At 35.9% G+C, this 22,022-nt stretch overlaps 1 protein-coding gene across 2 annotated transcripts in view; it reads left to right on the forward strand.

The window, feature by feature from the left end:
* The window catches only part of LOC145688161 (uncharacterized), a 351,061-nt gene that overhangs the window by 146,527 nt on the left and 182,512 nt on the right, over positions 1-22,022 (forward strand). For both annotated transcript variants that reach the window (XM_081761987.1, XM_081761989.1), the window contains exon 2: positions 4,203-4,274. The gene's annotated coding sequence lies outside the window, so the exon portion shown is untranslated. The remainder of the gene's footprint in view (positions 1-4,202; positions 4,275-22,022) is intronic.

A 22,022-nucleotide genomic window follows, 5' to 3' on the forward strand; every position in this document is an offset into this window, starting at 1 on the left:
GATTTATGGTAAAATTTGCTATTAACAAGATGTCACTGTTATGCGTTTTGTTTAAAACTTTTGTCTGATTCAAAATGGCGGATTTGAACATGGCCGCCATCAAGGAAACTCTTACCATAGACCTAATATTTATCCACCTGCTTTTTATTTAATTATTATCATTAACACAAAATTTACAAAGTGGGGTAAAGGACTAATACATATGCTGCAACAATATTTAATTCCCCTGTAACTTTTTACCAATTGCGCGTAAATCAAAATTAATGTCACCATTGTTCTTCTGATTAAATTTGCGCGTTAAATCATGTATCACATGACCCTATTCCTATTTTAAAAACTTAACTTTAATTCAAAATGGTGGATTTCAAGATGGCCGCCGTCAGATATACCCTTACTATATGACTTCCCTCTAGTCCTAATATGTACCCATACATTAGTTATTCACCTTTTGTCGTTACAAGGGGTCTTACAGGGCTTTTACCTCCAACTGTATGAGTACTATTCTGTACTTCCATATGATGTTCTGGTAGCTGTATCTCCTAAACCCCTGGAGCTTCGCACCTACAACTTCACTGAAATACTGCCCACATTTAGTACTACTTGCTCATATATGTCTCAGTCAGCAACTCGATTCACCCAAACGTAAGGTTTACTTGTCAGAGCCAAGGCCATACCCTTGTAGTCGGCACCTATGGTGTACGGAATTGCCGATGTTCAATACTACATTTCTTTAGTTTTGGAAGAAGAACACATCTACTTTAACGTCCCACGATTATTACACTGAGGCTAAGGGAAACAGTGATAATGAGAAATGGTGGAATGAAGAAAGTACGAGGAAACGGGAAAACCCACGCACAGGGCGTTTGTATACCAAAGAAACTCACATAGCGCAAGCTGCGATCGAACCAGGGCCCCATGTACCAGAGGTGAACGCTCTGCCACTGAGCTAACGAGTCCATAACATGCTCTAGTTTATTTTTGCTTATCCACTTCTTATGGACACAACTATTCTTCGTATGATTTCTCAAAATCCAATCATGGACCGTCGTGAATGATCAAATGATGACCAAAGTAAATCAGACACTGTAGTTATTACAGCTTGTAACAATTCATAGAATTATGCTGTCGGTCGTCTCATGAACAACCGATTCAAAAAACGACATACTGTGTAGCTAAATGTTACAGGAGCAGATCGACTCACATGGATTGCATAAACTACTGGGAGCACATTCACTCCAGCGGTATTTTTACTGGAGACAAGAAGTTCACGTGAAAGATGTAATGATTTTTCCCCTTCCTTTTTACATTCTATAAAAAATCAAGTAGTACCGTACTTGTGCAAGACTCTTGCGCAAGAGTCTTGCTCTTGGTCTTGGTCTTGCAGGTATGGTCTTGGTCTTGCAGGTATGGTCTTGGTCTTGGTCTTGGTCTTGCATCGGGATTCCTGGTCTTGGTCTTGGTCTTGGTCTTGGTCTTGGTCTTGCATGCAAGACTCTTGCAAAAACTGCAAGACCAAGACTCTTGCGCTCATCACTAGCTCTACCAAAATTTCTATGAGAAGGGGGATAAGTGACGAGGTCGTTTATGACATTTATATTTAATCACTTTTCTCCAAGAAATTGTCATACTGGTTTCGTTTTTTTCTACTGTCATTTTTCTTCTTTGCACTCAGTTCAGGTATTGCCACCCACAGGAGCCCTATTTCGTGGATTTCCAGCTCAATGCTTAAGTGCTAGCGAAAAAGAAACAAAGTGCTCGTCTTCGGAGATACAATGGTTAACGCAACAGATCAGTGGTGAATTCAGACTTTCCTGCAGGGGTGCGCCCAAGAGAATTTAAAAGATTTGGGCGTTGACAAAGTTCACACTCACTAATGTTAGTATTAATAAAATTGTATTTTTTTCTCGGAAGGAAACAGTGCACAAATGTAAAAAGTTAGAGTATCACATTTATGAAGTAAGTGTAAAAGAAACCATTTATTCGTCCATAAATTGTTCTCACACGAACAACCAATAAATGTTCTATTAAACAACTTTCATTGTTAAATTTCGCATGTTGCACTCTTTAGTTTTGGTTTTAGAATTGGATTTACTAATCACTTTTGCGTAAATTAAAGAATGTATTACATAAACATTCACCTGGCCGAGAAGCAAAGAACATACGGCGATAGGACCCAGTGGGTTATCCTTGCTTCACCCATATCCCTTTCGCGACGTACCCGCACGATTGTGCGGGTTGTACGGATACCAGCTACAATCACTAATAATTATATATTTTTGTGTTGCATTTTATTTCTTCGGCCGAGGACGGCTTGCTGCAATTTTGCGGTTTACATGAGTCGTACATATGCGTCAATCCCATACGAGAGTGCGTATTTGTTTTGTTTGCGAATGAAGTTTGGTGGGGATTTATAAAGATGTTAAAAAGTTTCACGTACGGGAAGGAATAAAAAAAAAACGTCTTGGACGGGCGTAGTTCTTTTGAGGCTGTAGTTCCACTGAAGCAGAGATGTACGTAGGGGATGAGTTGTTCGGATCCAAACTTCCAAAATTCCGACTTTCTTGCAAATTTAGCCTAATTTTATAGGTAATTTTACAAATTCTAATAGTATTTAACCTCGAATTTAATTGGGACTTCCCTCTCCCGAGATAAATTTTTGCGTACGTGCCTGCACTGAGGTACGCGTACTTAAAAGACCATCGAATCCGTGGGCAACTACCTTTGACAAAGTAATGTTTCGTTTGTTCAGTTGGTTGAATATTTGGTACTGTCCGTTCTGGTATCGTGATACACAGATTTTTTTTTTTTAATGAGTGAATTAGTTTGAGAATGAAGGTACCCTACACAAGGAAGTTTATGTTGGTACATTTGACACGAAACGACTATTTTTTTCTCCCTAGAACCTAGAGCATTTGAATAGATTTCAACGTCTTCAGCAGTATGTACTTTCATCACTACATTACAAACATATATTTTTTTTTTCTGAAAATTTAGAGTGCCATGGAAAAATCTAAGGAGCCTTTTGCTTCCTTTTGAAGGTGTCTGAATTCAATACTGGAGGAAGCCAGAATATATAAGTACGTATCGAAAAATGCTGCAATCGTAATATAAAAGAGAGTTGGTTAGCGTATGGTTTAAAAAACAGATATGGTTCTCAGTTGACACTGAAAATGCTGTTGTTCAACTTAAGCCATGTAGTCAGCTATTTTTGTATATCTTAAATTTAATGCAGTAATCTATACTGTAAGTGCGTCTTGGTATTTTTTTTATAGAGTACAGTGTTGATATTAATTATGAATTGATCACCTGAACGTCAAAAAATGAAAGACTAAAAAATGGCTACTACATAAGATTCCTCTGCATGTATTGTTATTTGCAGATCCCCATATTACCAAAATCAATATACATTTTAAATGGTAGGTGATTTTTTTTTTAATTATTAGTTTTGGTGGACCTATCGAAAGCTATGGGTGACACTAGCTTCGTTGAACATGGTACTGGTTTCAGCATAACATGATTATTAAAGATTTAAAAGTTTACTCACGGGAAATACATGGTTAGGTAAGTTTGTTCCATAAAGAAGTATACAGTATTAAAAATAAAGAAAATAGTTTCATATATCAAAGCAGGCCACTTAAACTAATGCGCAGGTACCTAATAATACATCCAGCCTCCTCCCCTACGGATCGGTTGATTAACATCCCTTTCAGCACCGAGCGTCTTTGGCACGGTAGACCTGGATTCTATCCCCGGCGGGAACTCATGTGGTTCGGATCCCACGTTAAAACTGTAGGTCCAGGTCTTGTGTAGCCTCATTGCTAAACGGGACGCAAAACCCCAAACTCAACTCATTCAGCACAGAGATTACATGATACGTAGTAAGAATCTATCTTAGTCTGCTACGGCGGAAAATTTAGGAATACTCGTCAAAGTTGAGAAGTATGGTAGCACTAGAACATTATTGTGCCTGAATCACGATTAACGACAGTACTCGATCCGTATATGGAATAAACTTCAATCATTTTATTCTAGGCTGAGTTCAATGTGCGCAGACTTTATGTTAACTAAAGAAAATGTAAACTAATATAATTTATTTCTGTCTATGAGTTTTAAATGAAATATTTTGCTAAATACTGTATTAACTCATTTTAATTTTTGCTGTGATGAAAGATATAACTATTATTTCTCCTTTTATATTACAGGAATTGACGAAATGCATGTTCAGTTCCAACAAGAACTAGTATGTTGAGTTCAGAGTTGCAGAATGTTCGAAGGTAGGTATTAACACACTATAAATGTAATCATTTTAGTGAGTTTTTCTATTTATTACTAGCTGAAATACCCATTCTTCGCATGGGGATTGTATTTGGAAGTCAACACTAGTTGGAGTATCACTATTCATCTCAGCGACCGCGAAAAGTATGGATTTGACACAAATATCGGTCATTTTGGATTCCTTTTACATGTTTCGGTATTCCCCTGTGACCCCCGGCTCGCAGCCGAATGGGATGAATTTGGAAGTTAATGTTAGTGTAAAGGGACAAGTTTCGCCGATAGATGTCACTACAGTCTTCGTATATCTCCCATGTATTTTTTACCTTTCTCGAAAATTTACAATTTCTTTAACAAATTTCAACGTAGAGACTTCAAATTTTTAGAGAAGGAACTTCATAACCTATTAAAGGGAACAATCCGTGCCGATTTTTATTTAGAATTTTCTTCATTGTTGAAACAGTTCCATTGTTAAAGGTTTGGATATCCATTTCAACAATCAAGCCATTTCAACAATGAAGAAAATTCTAAATAAAAAAATGGCACGGATTGTTCCTTTTAATAGGTTATGAAGTTCCTTCTCTAAAAATTTGAAGTCTCTACGTTGAAATTTGTAAAAGAAATTGTAAATTTTCGTGAAAGGTAAAAAACACATGGAAGAGATACGAAGATTGTACTGCCATCTATGGACAAAACTTGTCCCTTTAAACCAACCTTAATGCGATCGGAGTTTCGCCATTGATCTCAGCGACCGCGAAAACTATGGATTCGACACTAATATTGGTCATTTTCTACTACTTTTAAATGTCCCGATAAACTCCCCTGGGTCGAAATTTGAAAAAAAGAACGCTTAATCTTGGTCTGGGGCCTTTACCAAGGTACCCGTGACCCCAATTTGGTAATTCTCGGTTCACTCGTCTGATCCCCAGGCCGCACACAGACAAACGAACTCTTTATTTATATTAGATTCATTTTTTTTTTCATGAAAGTACTTTTAAATTTGAGTGATACTTCAACGAGGAAACGATTGTAATGACAGTGGAAATAGACAAAATAACCGACTCCGACAGATTTATACTACTTGCTTTTGTAATAGCTATACGTTGGAAATACTATCGTGTGTATGAAGAGGCCTAGCTCACATGTTCGTTGTTGGGTCATATTAGATTTATTAGTAAGTGAAATAAGAGTGTACACAAGCATTAATTATCCATAGGTAAATGTTCAACTCCAAAAAATATAAGGAATGAATTACCGGCATTGACACTAATACGTCAGAGAATGTAGATATTTCAGTAAACTTATTGATAGCGCGTACAGAGCATTTTCAGCAATGTATAAATTACCAAAGCCAAAGGTAATTCACCTAATGCTAGTGTAACGTTGAAAGCAGTTTCGTGTAAGCTTACAATATGAGTAACTCAAGGTTCGTAAGATTATCTACATTTCTGCTATTTCCCAAACTTCAGATAAAACTAAATTCGTTGAGTTGTTGAAGACAAACTTTTATTGGTAAACGATACCGCAACATCTGTTTATTCATATGTATCTGTTTTATTGAGCAATGTGTTATCTACATTATTAATTGAATATAATAATAATAATAATAATAAATGAATAGACGACAAAACATTACTTGTAGAAATAGAAATTGCATGGCTGACCGTACCCTGCATCGGTGAACTAAATAAAACCAGTTAGCCTCCCTTAGGTAGCTGTGGGAGATACAAATAGCTTATTAGATGATAGAATGTTTAATTAGATAGGAGTCGTTCATTTGGTATCTGCAGTTCGTGTTTGGCTTTTGAAATGCGATCGTGTAACTTGAGAAAGAAGTTGTGCATTGGTATCTTTTTTTTTCTGTTTTATGTCGTGCATGCAGTTGTCATGTAGAGAAACATGTTAGTGTGATAGCAACATGTGTCTAACAGCTGAAGTACGGCGGGGCGAGGGGAAAAAGGTGCGTTCGTTGTTTTTGCAGAAGTTCGCGTTCTGGTTAGTGTTCCCTGGCATGCAAATAGTCGTGGCGTAGTTCAGTCCACCTGAAATGCTCTTCCTGTTCTGAACTTGCGTGTTACGAGGCCGCAAGAGAAAGAATAACTGCTATAATGATGAATTTTGTTTCTTTATTTTGTTAGTCATTTGTTATTAAAATGCGCTTTTTATCCTGGGTGTGGGAATGTGACACTTGTGCCAAGTAGTTTAGTGATTACCGTGTCCAACGTGTTTGTCGCAGTGCATTCGTGTAATACCAGCATCAGTTAGAGGATCTGTTCCTAGTTAACATGGAACATCAAAAGAATTTACAAGTGATTGAAAATTTCTGTTGTTTTATTCATTATAAACATATGGTGAATTAATATTTTGCTTCTAGTTACAAATGCCTACTTTATTGGTTGAAGCAAAAAACAAGAAAAAAAATTGACTCGAACGAGAATCGAACCCGGGACCCTTTGCACTTGAGTCGCTGATTCTTCTCACTCTGTCACGCCGTCGCTTGATAAGTTTGCGCGTCGTACGATATATGCGTCGAGTAGAAAACTTTAAGACGGTATTTCTCCGTCATTTTTGCCCATTGCTCTTTCCCAGTTTGTAATATTACTCTTTAAATGTGCACTACCACCTCGCAAAAAATGGCCCTGAAGTTCACTTACCAAAGTGTGCCTTCTCCTTGTCAGACTATTTAAATCATGAAATATATACCGAAATACACTCATTTAAATAACATTGAAAATTTTCATTCCCATGTTACCTCCTAAAGATGTAAGAAAGTATACTTTGACAGTTCTCCTAGTGGTTTCTATACTAGGATTATAAACATGCTAAATTTCAACTTCCCGCGTCAACTGGAAGTATCAATGATTTTATTTCAGTTCATATAGCTTTATCTATCTATTGAAATGCTACAATAACAACAAAGGCGTCTGAGCTCCAACCCATAACTTTGGATTTCAAACCTTTGACATACGGTTATATGTGATTTCATGTTTAATAAAGGCAAATATTTTAAAGTATGTGTACTTTAAATAATTTATTTTGAATAGATCCGTTTTTCATAAAGTTTATCCATTTTAAATTATTGCTCAAATCCTTTGTATCTTATTAAGCCTTTTCCAGAATCAATGCAAGTGAATTGTGCTGCGATCTTTGGAGTTCTTTTAAACTATACGTATGTGAACGTTTATATGTTTGTGGCCAATACTTTTGACAATGAGATCTCGGAAACTACAGGCTCTAGAAAGATGTCGTTTTCACTGATCGACTGCAAATTTTATGTAGATTGTCCAGTTCTAATCGAATATTTTAAAAAAGCATGGCCATCATTTCTTTATTAGAGTTTTACGCATACACTGGAAGTGTTCAAATTAGAAGAAAAAAACTAAAACATCATATCCTATGCATTATACATTCCAATACCACATAGTTGTAAACGGCGGTTGCATAAACCTCAGGCGTTGATTTCATGGCCAAATGATAATGAAAAACGAAGGATAACTATTTCTGCACTCTAAGTTGAAACTTTATTGTTTGGAGTGTTTTGCCCAATGAACGCCATATATCACTGACATTATAATTAGTTGTGTGTGTAATGTATTTGCTTATTACATACTGTATGCAAGAAGAAAGAAAACACTGATCATACATGAATTAAAAACTCCAACAGGAAGTAGGCTCAAATCTTTCAAACGGTGCGAGATATTGAAAAAGTAATCGAAAAAATCTCCCCTTTATGGTATCTCTTGCCAATTTTTATCAAGACGTCTTTCACATGTGTTTGTAAAGGGATATATACAGATGTAAGGAATAACAAGGAGATTCATGCTCATTTGTGAATGATGCGCTGTGTAAAGAGCGCAGGTTCAGCTAGTCTATATATTAAAATGCTAAGTTTATATGCTTGTCTCCAATGAAAAGTTTGTATGTTTGTCGCCAATCCTTTTAACAATAAGATCTCAAAAACCACAAGTACGAGAAACATGCCGTTTTCGCGGGTCGATTCCAAATTTTGTGTAGATTTGCCAGGTATCATTCAGTTTTTTAAAATGTGTCTTTATTTTTCTATTCCACATTTTAGGCGTAGTTTTGGCCCTATTAGTTTAACATCGCCACTAGTGTTAAGGTTGATACCCCTGTGAAAGACAACCAGTAGAGGAGCTACGTGTAGCGAGTTGATTGACTTTTCAGGCATTTTGCTTTAATCTGAGTGACAAAACCAATTGCAAGCTAGCAAATTCGAAGGCTTGTGGACCCATAATGAGGCGTACTCGGATATGGAATTATAAGAAAAAATGCATTTGGTATCATCTATCACTTATCCGAGTTCGCCACAAACTCCCCCCAACATTCTATATGTTAAAATTTTATATTTATATGTTGGTCTATTGCCAGAGTCTTCCTGTCCTTTACTTGTGTTCGTAAAGGGAGTTGCACAGATATAGTGAGAAGTGGGAACGAGATTCACGCTCATATTAGAACTAGCGCAGGTTCAGCTAGTATATTATTAATTTTAGGGTCTAACTTTATTAACACTCAATACGGCTCTTTTTTCAAAGAAAGGCAGATCCGGAGTGAATGTAGCGAAGGAGCGACTGTTAACTGTTAGCAGCTAGCGTTACTCACGAACTGAGAAGTATTGCTGTTAAAATAAGGTGATGATGATGATGATGATGATGATAATGATATTATTATTATTATTATTATTATTATTATTATTATTATTATTATTATTATTATTATTATTATTATTATTATTATTACTGTTGTATCTCGGCTTAAACCAGTTTCAGGTTAATCTGACGGCCGTTTCTGGCAAGAGCAGATTATTTGAAGAGTTCTTCTCCGAAGAACTTTCTGACCATATGACAAGTGTCTAGTATTACTGATTTTTATGCATTTGTTAGGAGATGTTTTGCGTTTATATGTTCAAGTTTTGTCACAGTACTTTCAGGGACAATTGCTGTAGTTCAGATAATGATTGGTCTTACTGTAACTTTCTGACATATCTATAACTTTTTGATTTCATCGGCCAAGTCTTTATATTTGCAAAAAAGTTCGAAAAAATTCCGAACGAGCTTGATTTTTATGGAGAGCTTTGTTTTGATGTCCTCAGCATACTCTGGAAAGTACCTTAATTTGAGCTCTCCTTTCTGAGGGTTGAACGGGAGGAATCCTATTCTTTTTTAATTGTATCGAAAATAAGTTTTCAATGAAAATAGTTATGAGAGTAATTGTAGGTTATGAATTCTTCACAAAAAGTTCCTTGAATTTTTCCCTCCTGTAATCAGTCATTTCAAAGGTATAGACTGAATTATGTCGGAACACAAATAACGCACATCACTGTAATGTTATATATAAAAATGCATGTTTGCTTGTTCGTCCGGTATACAAATCCAAGCTGTTTGCTTGGTATATTTGTAAGTAACTGCATCGAGAAGACCATGGTCTGAATGAGGCTATAGGCTTGTTAAAAATTTTAATGCTTATGATAAGGGGAGACGAGGAGTTCTCAAACAGAAAGAGGTGGTTTATCTTATATATGAAATGAAAATTTGTATTTTTATTTGTCTGATACACAAACTCACACTGTTTGCTTGACATAATTGTAAGTAACTGTATTGAAGAGAGTATAGTCTGGAAGAGACCTTAAGCTATTTAAAATATTTCAAGCGTATCCTAATGGGAGAGGTGGTTTGTAAAACGGAGTGTTCGTTTGTTTGGTATACAAACCTACACCGTTTCCATGACATACTTCGAAGTAGTCGTATTAAAAAGACTAAAGTTTGCAAGACCATTGGCTATTTAGAATATTTTGATGCCTACCCTAATGGAGGAAGAGCAGGTTTAAAAGGGAAGTGATGGTTTAAGATTCATGCTAAAAGTAGAATGCCTCACGATCTTCTCGTGTTAGGAAGATGAAACTCGGGTTTGTCAACTCATTTTTAAAAACAAGTGGACATACACGTATATAATATTAAATCTGAAAACAGAATTCATACTGTGTGCGTAAGACATCCCTAGCACCTAGGGGAATGGGATGGACGTGACGTAAAAATAATCAGAAACACCGATATTAATGCCGAATCCATATTTTTTGGAATCTTTATGCTGATTGGTGACAGTCACGATGATATGTTAACAAAGAACATGTACGTCAGCTGGTTCAAGAATTGACACAGGCATTCTTCGTCATTATTTGTACTACTCAGGATTAGGAATAAGATTTCCGGCTTTTCGCTATGTATGACCATGTTAGCCTGCCATGTATGATGGATGACGTCCTTCGGCGATCAGTATACCCGGGAAATTGGGGAAGGAGGGAAGCGGCCGAGTACCATTATGTGAGGTACCATGCCGTCATTTGGCTGGTGTGAATGAAGAAAACTCAGGTAAACCTCACTCAACGTGGCTTGAAAAAAAAAACTTGTATACTTTTAGAGGTTCTCTGGATTTTTATCGACGTGCTGATTCCTCATTCATGAATTTCGTGGTTTTAGACCGAAATAATATAATTGTGTGGCTTTCTCTTGGAAATAACTGGTCTTGGTCAAGTTCGATCTCAGAATGTGAATTACTTTCTAAAATCCGTCTCAGAAAAATGAGATAGTTACATTTTCTAATGTATTATATTAATCTTTACTGCATTTAAATCTTGCACTATTAGTAGAGAACCAGAATTAAGGTTTAAACTACTGCAGAGGAGGGTGGGGGTTCTATGTAAAAAAAAAAAAAATCTAAATATAAACTGCTATTTAGTACTAATATACTGTAAATCACTATTAAGATACTACATAATCTATTCAATCCATGAAGTTTATAAGGATGAAAATTATACGAAAATTTCATTACTAACTCAACTTTCCCTCAGTTTTTCCTTTTCACAAGTAACACATTGAGATGATTGTAATTAAGGATTATGAATTAAGCATCGAGCAACGCGTTAAGTTTCAGAATTTGACACAAAATCAATCACTCTGAATGCAGTTTTGCATTTTTATTAACCGTTTTAACGGAATGACGACCCATCATGCATAAACAGTACAAAATAACATCGAAAATGAAATTAAACTCTCAAAAATTAGTAAAAAATGCAATAAAATAACTTCTGCATCCATGGAAGAACGAAACATGAACATAAAGATAAAAATGAAATTATATATGCATTCGTGCTTCATATAAACTGTATTTCCTTTAAATGCCGATTTTTCCTTTAATATGAAATACTTGAAAACAAATTGCAAATCAAAAATTACTTTTGAAAAACACTCATATTTAAAAAAAAATGAATAAAATAAGTAAGGATGCTATACAATCCAGCCAAGAGGAAATAAATTATAGCATCTATAAAACTTGTTGTTTCCGTAGTTTTCCTCTCACCTCAAACATAATGGGCCTTATGCAGAGCCGTTTTGTCACGTGATTAGTGCCATACTTAAGAGTTCGACTAACATATGTTTCCTGCAGTAGTCAGACTTTTAGTATGACGCTAATCATGCGTCAAAACGACTGTGCATAAGGCGGAATACGTCTAAAATGTATAGCTCTTTATCTAAAATATAATCCATATGCACATTTTCCCCGATTAGTGTGTGTAGCTTTGTTTCAGTTGAAGATAAAAGAAAAGAAGTTTCAAAAACCTTTTTTTTTTATTCAGGATTCAGATAGAGCCAAGAAATTTTTCAACGTTTGGCTCGGAATCGACTCCAAGACTCGTGATTTTTGGACAGAAACTGCGAGTAGAAAATCATTACAGGAAAAGCTATAACGGGGAAACTGAGTGTCACTGCTGTGAATCCAACCCGGGACCGCTCGCATGAAAGGCAATAGCGGTAGCGACTACATTAAACGGGACAGCTGGCACTATTCATTCCTATATATTTTAACGGGGATTTTTTTCGAAGGTTTGCCTTTTTCTTCTAATTTCTCTAAGCTAGGAGGCTCCCAATTAAAGGAACTGAAGTGAAACTACTTTTCAATAATTACAGCATCATATAGCCTATCATGAATCGAGGAAACTGTTTCGAAAAAAAAAAATACTTGTTTGTCCTTACAGAATCTGAATCTGCAATAATAAAAAAGGAAAAATGGGGATATCCATTTGAGTTTTCCATGTTTGCCCGACTCCATTCTCAGGGGGCAAGTGTGGGCTAATTTTATCTAAGATGAATTTCTCTGTCCAAAATATTAACTTGTTTCTAACATTTTTTCCCGTCTGATGCTTATTTTTGCAGATATTTTGCAGTCTCAAGTTAAAAATCTTAGACCCTATTTCTGTTTAGTCATAATTCAGTCGATATTTTCGAAACTATTGATTCTAAAGAAATATAATGAAGAACCTTTTTGTGTGAATTTTGTAAACTACAATTTTCCTCATACCTATTGAGCATAACGAAATGAAATACCTTTAAATAAAGGCTGTGGTCGACTTCTTTTCGAAAACTTTCATACTTCCCACTCAATATTCCGTACTCCTCTGCATGGTTCTACTGCAAGGACTAATGATATTTGAAACTTCGTTAATAAACAAATATCCATTTTGGATTTATGAACACATTATTTGTAAAAGAACTGACACAAAGTGATTCGAGAGCTCCCTCGTGGCTAAGCGGTTAGCATACGCGCCTGTGGCGTGGGAGACCCGGGTTCGATTCCCGGCGGGAGCTCATGTGGTTCGGATTCCACGTTAATCAGTAGGTCCACGTCTCATATAGCCTCGCTGCTGAAAGGGACGCTAAACTAAAATCAACTCAACTCAACAAAGTGATTCGAATGATGTTTTAACAGTTTCCCGCGAGAGACACATTCATATCATTTACAAGTTATACTAACATCCATGAGTTATTTCTGGGCTGTCAATTTATTCTTTTCTATTTTCGAAAATATGTTTTTTTTTTTTTTTTTAGTAATCCACTTTCTGATTTTTTTTTAAAAAAACGATACTAGGGGACGACAAATGTGTGTATTGAGTTGAAATATTGTTCTGAGAAAGTAATTTCGTAAACCAAACTTCCAAGGAGCCTTCACTGTTAATTTAGTGGCAATGCTGGCCCCTTTGGTGCACAGGGTGTGGTTTCTGTTGTTAGATCATTGAAATTTGAACGCATTATGGTGGTTCCGATTCCACTTTAATCTGTAGGTCTGTGTCTTTTGTTACATCGGTGCTGAAAGGGACGCTAGACTCCAACCAACCAAAAACTTCCAACATACAGGCCTGCCCCGTGGATGAGGTTTACCTTCTATTTATCTATTTGAGGCCTACAAATATGTATGGCTGGTATTGTGCTTCGAAATTTGAAATTAACAGGGTACTGACTTTCAAAAATTTGATCCCTATTTGCTTATTATTTTATTGATATTTTCAACGAACTTAAAAAGTTTGTTACTGAATTCTCTGTGTGTGCGTGTGTCTATCTGTCTGTTTGTTATTTGCGATTTTACTTTTCAATTTTGAGCCCTCTATTTGATAGAGCATCAAAAACTATCTGCGAAAGTGGTGAAATTTTTCGCGTCAGTCTTACCGTTCTCGAGATATTTTCCAAAAATTGACCGATTTCGGGAGATTTAAGGAGCCATATCTCGGAAACCGTAAGTCATAGAGATATCATATTGGTGTTGATCAATACCTAAGATGATGGTGAATATTTTGGTTTCAAATTGTAACCGGTGGCTACTGGCCATCGTTTGCCAGATATTGTCCAAAAAAGTTCTAATTTTGGGAGATTTAAGGAGTCATATCTTGGGAGCCGTAAGTCATAGAGAGATGATATTTTGCGAATTTTTGCGAGAAAGAGAAGATGATGCGGATAAAACGGTTTACATGTAGGAACAATCACAATTATCCTTCCCGCATCATCTCTCCATTCTTTAAAAGTTCGTTCTGACAATGCTCTTGGAAAATTCTCAACTGGTTTCTTTTTAGTTTCCTTTTCTTTTTAAAGGAAACCAACATTACAATTTGTATTTTACTTTCTTTCCGCGAGTATTGTGTATCACAGTTTTCAGTATTTTGCATATCCAAGGATTCAAATGATCTATGTACTTACATGTTTTTTCTAAGAGTGGAATGCATTCTATTTGTTACTGCTAGTGAAGTTCTTATCAGTTGAATTGTTCCTTTTTTAAGAAATCTACTATAATTGATATATCTTGCTACATGTATGACAATTACGTATTTATTATATATATATATATATATATATATATATATATATATATATATATATATATATATATATATATATATTTGTATATTGTCAGATTAATTCATATGTACGTTTGGATCATGGATGTAATCACTTTTCTAAGAAAACTGTGAGATAACCTTTCGCGAGGTCAAAAGTTTACTATTACTATGTATATTAGTTATGCATGAAACACATGAAACATACAGAAAACGTACAGGAATCTTTGCTGTAAGTAGAATGAAGTTCTGTGTTCACACATTTGTGACCTTTATTTTCTAGATGTTAACAAACTATGTCTAGTTGTTCTGAAACCAGTTTGTCCTATGGTATTATTTTATTGTGATTTATGAATTCTAGCTATGGTGGTTTGATATATAGTATTTGGAGCGAAAGGGCTAATTAGCAGCTTTATTTTCAGTATAAGGTCTGAAAAATAGACGACTAGAAGATACGTGTGCCGACAGTTTAATATGGAATCGTAACCATTCACAGGAATATGGTAATCATGTGGCTTACAGAGAATCGAACCCAAGACAACACACAGGGGAAAAGTATGGGCACTACGTTTATTGGAGAAGTCGAGCGTTTTTTTTTCACCGAGTTCACAGAAAACAAGAAAGCTTTAATCAGTTTTATGTTGAATTTGAACTGTGTACATAAGCTGTCGTGGGTATGTGGTTAGCATATGCGTAGTCAGAGACCCAGATTCGGTACCCGGTGAGAGCACATGTGGTTGGATCCCATACTAAGCTGTATGTCCACATCTCGTGTAACATCTGTGCTCTAAGTGACTTGAAACTCAAAACCAACTAATCGAGCTTTATGTGGGAGCACCCTCCTAGCTAAATGACAATCGCTTGAGTCTTCAGGACGGAATTTGGGGTCTATTCCCAGTGGGAGCCCGCGTGGCTTGGACTTCACAGTAAACCGTAATTCCACGTCTCATATAAGCTCGGTGCTGAAAAAGAACATTAATCTCAAATGAAACCAAACCGAACTAAAAGGTGGCCCATAATTCAGTTGGCAATATTATATGTTTAATATAGAGGTGAAATTCAAATCAAATGTGGTGCTCAAATACACAAGATATACCTACAAAAAATGCTACAAGTTGCTTCCATTGTGTTGGACATGAAGTTCACATCTTTGCAGCACTGAAATACTAGATCTGTCAAAAATTTTCAGAGTGTACGCTTTCAATGCAGATGGAATTCCTTCCTTTAAATGTTCCACATCACAAATATTCAAGGAAATAACGTTATTTTTTACTATATTGCAGACGGAAAAGTTCATCTGGGTAAGATCTGGTGAACAGGGGGCCAGTCAAGCAGTACCAAAACAAGTTGTTCTGTAGAAAGTTTTGTATTCATTGTTGTCAACTGTCACTAACAACAGCATGAGTCTTATCAGCCATCACTAATAATGTCAACATTGTGTAAACCACTGCGTAAGTAGCTACTATGATAGCAGTGCCAACTGACTTATGTGCTACATAGAACATGCGTCTTCGCAGGGAATCTACCTTATATTTACACTAAATGGTAATCTACCTTATATTTGCATTAAATGGTAATCATTGAGTAGTCTTAGCGATGAGGTAACTCCTAGATTTGAAATACTTTGTGTTGTTAAATGTAAATTAGGATTAGGATTCCAGAAGAAGTATAACATTGCACTTCCTTCTCCGTACCTTTAGAATTTAATAATTATTGTTACGGCTCTGATTTTTTTCCTTTTTCGTGCAAGTGGCTAATAATAGTTCGTCAGTGTATAATTTGAACACACTGATCCATACCCACTACCCCATAGCCGTACAGTAGGGGGTTCTGAGGTCCAAAACATTTTTTTCAAGAATTATTATTTTAATACAATAACAATTTGTTCACATCATTCTGACGTTAGTGGACAATGTCCAATGAGGTATACTTCTTCGTACGTCTTTTGTACTCAATTCAAAGAATGCTTACAGCTTAGCATCGTACATGTTCGAATTTAATTTTTAGAATCATAAACACTACCAATGTTAAACTTTAAATCTTCTGTAGTTGTCTTAATCTACTATAGGCATAATGCTATCATAGGACGCGGTTGAGAATTGAAAATATCCAATTTTGGATTTTATGCAGACGTGTCAACATGTTAATGATACTTTAATGCTAATAAATTGTTGACATTCCAATGCAGACACTCAATCAATTTGTATCTGAAGATCGTTACTCATAGATATTGACATTACAGTTGAAATAAATATTGAGGAATCAATTTCTTCTCAACAAAATTAATGCATGTGATCCAGAAGAGAAGGATCAGTTTTCATATGAGTTTTAGATGGTTATTTCAGAATTAAGAGAGTGTGGTTTATAAACCACAAACACATCCTAACAAATATTTAGGTGTTCATTCAGATCCGTTTAGGTAAGGATATCTCTACTACTGTACTTAGAAAGTATGCACAGTTCTTCCAAGATGTTTAACCTTAATCCCGTGATTACTACACTTTGTGAATATGAACTGTAAAAGTCAAAGTGGAACAACACTATACTAAGTGGAAATCCTCAAACAGTATTGCATTGGTGAAGTGCAATCACACATTTTATCTTAATATATGGAAATATCGCAAATACTTGCTACTTAACCTGTGCCGGATGCTTCAGCTGAAAGAAACTTCATTGTTCAAGAAGCTAAAAAGCTATTTGCGGAATACAATGGGCCAATATTGACTTACTAACCTAGCTTTTCTGAGTATTTATCGGGAAATTCGTATAAATCCTGAAGATGGTTTTACAGTTTGCCAATAGTGCACGGCGTTTTATTTATTTATTTATTTATTTATTTTGAACGTTAATCCAAGAGCAATATTGTGTAAGTCAAACATCATTTGCCATCTTTGGTTTGAAAACTGTAAAGAAAAAAAAATAAAGTAAGGTTTAAGTGTTACCTTTTTGTAAATAAGAATTATATTCATGTAAGCAGAATTTTAAGTATCAAGAAAATCTGTATAAATGTGGTGTTCAATTTTGTAACCGGTATATTCGGCAGTACGTTATTTAGAGATTGTGGAAGTAGGGAGTATATATTCTATTAACAGTTTACAGTCATGGTAACTCCGAACCTAAGTGATATATTATTAGTCTCTCACAAAATAGTATATAAACATTTTCTCGAACCCTTCCCGGATAAAATTTAATCGTACGCCACTGCATTGCTCAGTTATAGCTTTACCTTCTTATCATCTTTCCATAGAAGTGGGTTTTACTGGCATTTCTGAGGTTTTAAAATATCTTTAAAACCCATTCTTTTTGCAGCAAATAGAAACCTGTCAATACATGCCTTTGACTTGTCTGTACAACAAAGCGTCATTTAATACTTCGTCAGAAGATATTTATGTATTTATTAAGGTGTAACTATATCATTATTTTAAGGCTATTCCACTTTTCAGAATAATTGGGTAGGGTTTAACAGGAACATCAGCAGCGAAGTTTTTTGTCCGTGTCATGATTTTTTTTGTATGATTCGTTTTGTAAGCCCACACTTGACAGTCTTATTTTTGGATTTATATTCTTTTATTGAAATTCCTTTTAACTTTGACTAAAATTGAAGCAAGCGACTTCATGTAATGACTAGGTTTCATCTCTCTTTCTATTCTGTTTAGCTGATTTTCTTTTTGGTACAACGAAACAGGAAGAGGAGAATACCGAAAAAATGCACGAATACGATGTTGTCCATAACAACCTGACAATTGGTTGGAGTAGAACCTACAACAGTTCGCAAAAGTGACAATTGGATATGCATGAATTCGCTTGATTTCAATTAGTGTCCAGGTACCTTTACATATTCTGTAGTGGTTAGCTATTGAAAATTATTTGAGTACTCATCTTCGCACTTGAAAATCACTTAGAAAGGTGTTACATGCAGTCATTATGTATTAATTGTAGCTTAAAGTAATAAATAAAGCTTGCACTACAATATGAAATATCAGCGACGAAGAAAATGATATACACTGACTTAAGCTACGTCGTTTTATATCAATATTTGAAATAACATAACCATAGTTTCTCTAAAGTATGTTGAAAGTAGCGAAAATGAAGCTTCCGAGCCACTCCCCCAGCAGAATCGAGAATGGGGTTGGTAATTAACTGAATTGAATTTACCTGTACCACCTTGTGGCCAAGTGGTGAACATATGAGAAGTTCAAGTTCGATTTTCGAGTAAGTACGATGTGGTTCAAATCCTACATATGCTTACATATGCCTATATATGCCTATATATATATATACAGGGTGGTTCAGTAATGTTGGACAGCCCTGAATAAATCAGAAACCAGAAGAGATATTAGCAAGAATTTGATGGATCCAGATACTTGTGGAAGGGGGACGTCCTTTGAGGTACCACAAAATGTTACCAGGTCAACAGTGTTGCCAGCTCAGTACAAAGTTGTATTTTTTTAAATGGAACATATAGAAGTTTATGCCATCAAAAGAATTAGTACAGAATGTGAATACCAACAAGCGAAACCGCATCTGTCAGTGTTGCCAAATAAGGAAGTTATGAAGCTTCAAAGATCAAGAAATTAAAGTGTCCGTAGAGCAAAACTAGCAAAAAGGCAAGAAAAATAATACTACGGAATGAAAAGAAGTAATCGAAAGAGTAAACCAAAGAACGCACAGCATCCAGTGAGTAACAGGGTTGTCACAGCAAAGGGGGAAAAAATTGAAAATTTTGCAGTTGCTATAGGAGGAAAAGTGCCCATATGACATAATGCTGGAAACACCATAGAAAGTCTATGTAAGATTCAGGAATCCTAATAGCGTTTGTTCGAAAGCAATATCTCTAACCGTTTCCGAGATACACCAAAGCTGTGCGGAGTTTGCAACACTGCATAATAATTCCCTCGCCCTCCAAACTACAGGAACGAGTAATGAAAATGATACGCCCAACAAAATGTAAGAACTACAAGGGTCTAATCGTCAAATCAATTATGCAGTGTTGCAAACCCCGCACACCTTTGGTGTATCTCGAAAACGGTTAGAGATATCGCTTTCGAACAAACGCGATTAGGATTCCTGACTCTTACATAGACTTTCTATGGTGTTTCCAGCATTATGTCATATGGGCACTTTTCCTCCTATAGCAACTGCAAAATTTTCATTTTTCCCCCCTTTGCTTTGGCAACCCTGTTACTCACTGGATGCTGTGCGTTCTTTGGTTTACTCTTTCTGTTACTCCTTTTCATTCCGTAGTATTATTTTTCTTACCTTTTTGCTAGTTTTGCCCTACGGACACTTTAATTTCTTGTTCTTTGAAGCTTTATAACTTCCTTTTTTGGCAACACTGACAGATGCGCTTTCGCTTGTTGGTATTCACATTCTGTAGTAATTCTTTTGATGGCATAAACTTCTATATGTTCTATTTAAAAAAATACAACTTTGTACTGAGCTGGCAACACTGTTGACCTGGTAACATTGTGTGGTACCTCAAAAGACGTCCCCCTTCCACAAGTATCTGGATCCACCACACTCTTGCTAATATCTCTTCTGGTTTCCGATTTATTCAGGGCTGTCCAACATTACTGAACCACCCTGTATATATATATATATATATATACAGGGTGGTTCAGTAATGTTTGACAGCCCTGAATAAATCGAAAACCAGAAGAGATATTAGCAAGAGTGTGGTGGATCCAGATACTTGTGGAAGGGGGACGTCTTTTGAGGTACCACACAATGTTACCAGGTCAACAGTGTTGCCAGCTCAGTACAAAGTTGTATTTTTTTAAATGGAACATATAGAAGTTTATGCCATAAAAAGAATTACTACAGAATGTGAATACCAACAAGCGAAACCGCATCTGTCAGTGTTGCCAAATAAGGAAGTTATAAAGCTTCAAAGATCAAGAAACTAAAGTGTCCGTAGAGCAAAACTAGCAAAAAGGCAAGAAAAATAATACTACGGAATGAAAAGAAGTAACCGAAAGAGTAAACCAAAGAACGCACAGCATCCAGTGAGTAACAGGGTTGCCACAGCAAAGGGGAAAAAAATTGAAAATTTTGCAGTTGCTATAGGAGGAAAAGTGCCCATATGACATAATGCTGGAAACACCATAGAAAGTCTATGTAAGATTCAGGAATCCTAATAGCGTTTGTTCGAAAGCGATATCTCTAACCGTTTTCGAGATACACCAAAGGTGTGCGGAGTTTGCAACACTGCATAATTGATTTGACGATTAAACCCGTGTAGTTCTTACATTTTATTGGGCGTATCATTTTCATTACTCGTTCCTGTAGTTTGGAGGGCGAGGGAATTATTATGCAGTGTTGCAAACTCCGCACACCTTTGGTGTATCTCGGAAACGGTAAGAGATATCGCTTTCGAACAAACGCTATTAGGATTCCTGAGTCTTACATAGACTTTCTATGGTGTTTCCAGCATTATGTCATATGGGCACTTTTCCTCCTATAGCAACTGCAAAATTTTCAATTTTTCCCCCTTTGCTGTGGCAACCCTGTTACTCACTGGATGCTGTGCGTTCTTTGGTTTACTCTTTCGGTTACTCCTTTTCATTCCGTAGTATTATTTTTCTTGCCTTTTTGCTAGTTTTGCTCTACGGACACTTTAATTTCTTGATCTTTGAAGCTTTATAGCTTCCTTATTTAGCAACACTGACAGATGCGGTTTCGCTTGTTGGTATTCACATTCTGTAGTAATTCTTTTGATGGCATAAACTTCTATATGTTCCATTTAAAAAAATACAACTTTGTACTGAGCTGGCAACACTGTTGACCTGGTAACATTGTGTGGTACCTCAAAAGACGTCCCCCTTCCACAAGTATCTGGATCCACCACACTCTTGCTAATATCTCTTCTGGTTTCCGATTTATTCAGGGCTGTCCAACATTACTGAACCACCCTGTATATATATATATATATATATATATATATATATATATATATATATATATATATATATATATATATATAGAGAGAGAGAGAGAGAGAGAGAGAGAGAGAGATTCAGAAAAACAACCTTGGAATGAAAAGCTCAACCCCCTAAATTCATCTTATTATCTGAATTTTAAGTTTCTATGAAATGATGTAAGCTAAATATTAAGGTTACTAGAAGCCTTCCGAATATTTTCAACACGGTTACAGCCTGGTTTGTTTGATTTTGGTTTAACATGCCTTTCCAGCAAAAAGAGATGTAAGCATATGTAGGATTTGAATATAAAAATGGATGATGAGAAATTAGAAAGAGCAGGGTTTGAACTGGAAAGAGTAAATGTAATTACGGACTACAACTCTTCAATGCCGAATCGTAAATAGGGATATCCATAATGAAAATGAAATGAAATATCTTAGTTTAACGTCCCGTGATTATGCCCCTTTGGGTGACGGATAATTAAGACAAGTGAATGATGATAGAAAAATTGGTGTAATGAACATGGGAGGAAACAGGAGAACCCCGAAAAAATCTACGAGCACGATGTTGTCCACCGACCGGGGAACGAATCAGGTACCCCACGCATCAGAGGTAACCATTGTAGCACTGAGCCACCGTATTAAAAGTACGTA

Source organism: Thermobia domestica, chromosome 6 (assembly GCF_964235325.1).
Source record: "Thermobia domestica chromosome 6, izTheDome1.hap1.1, whole genome shotgun sequence".
NCBI lineage: Eukaryota > Metazoa > Arthropoda > Insecta > Zygentoma > Lepismatidae > Thermobia > Thermobia domestica.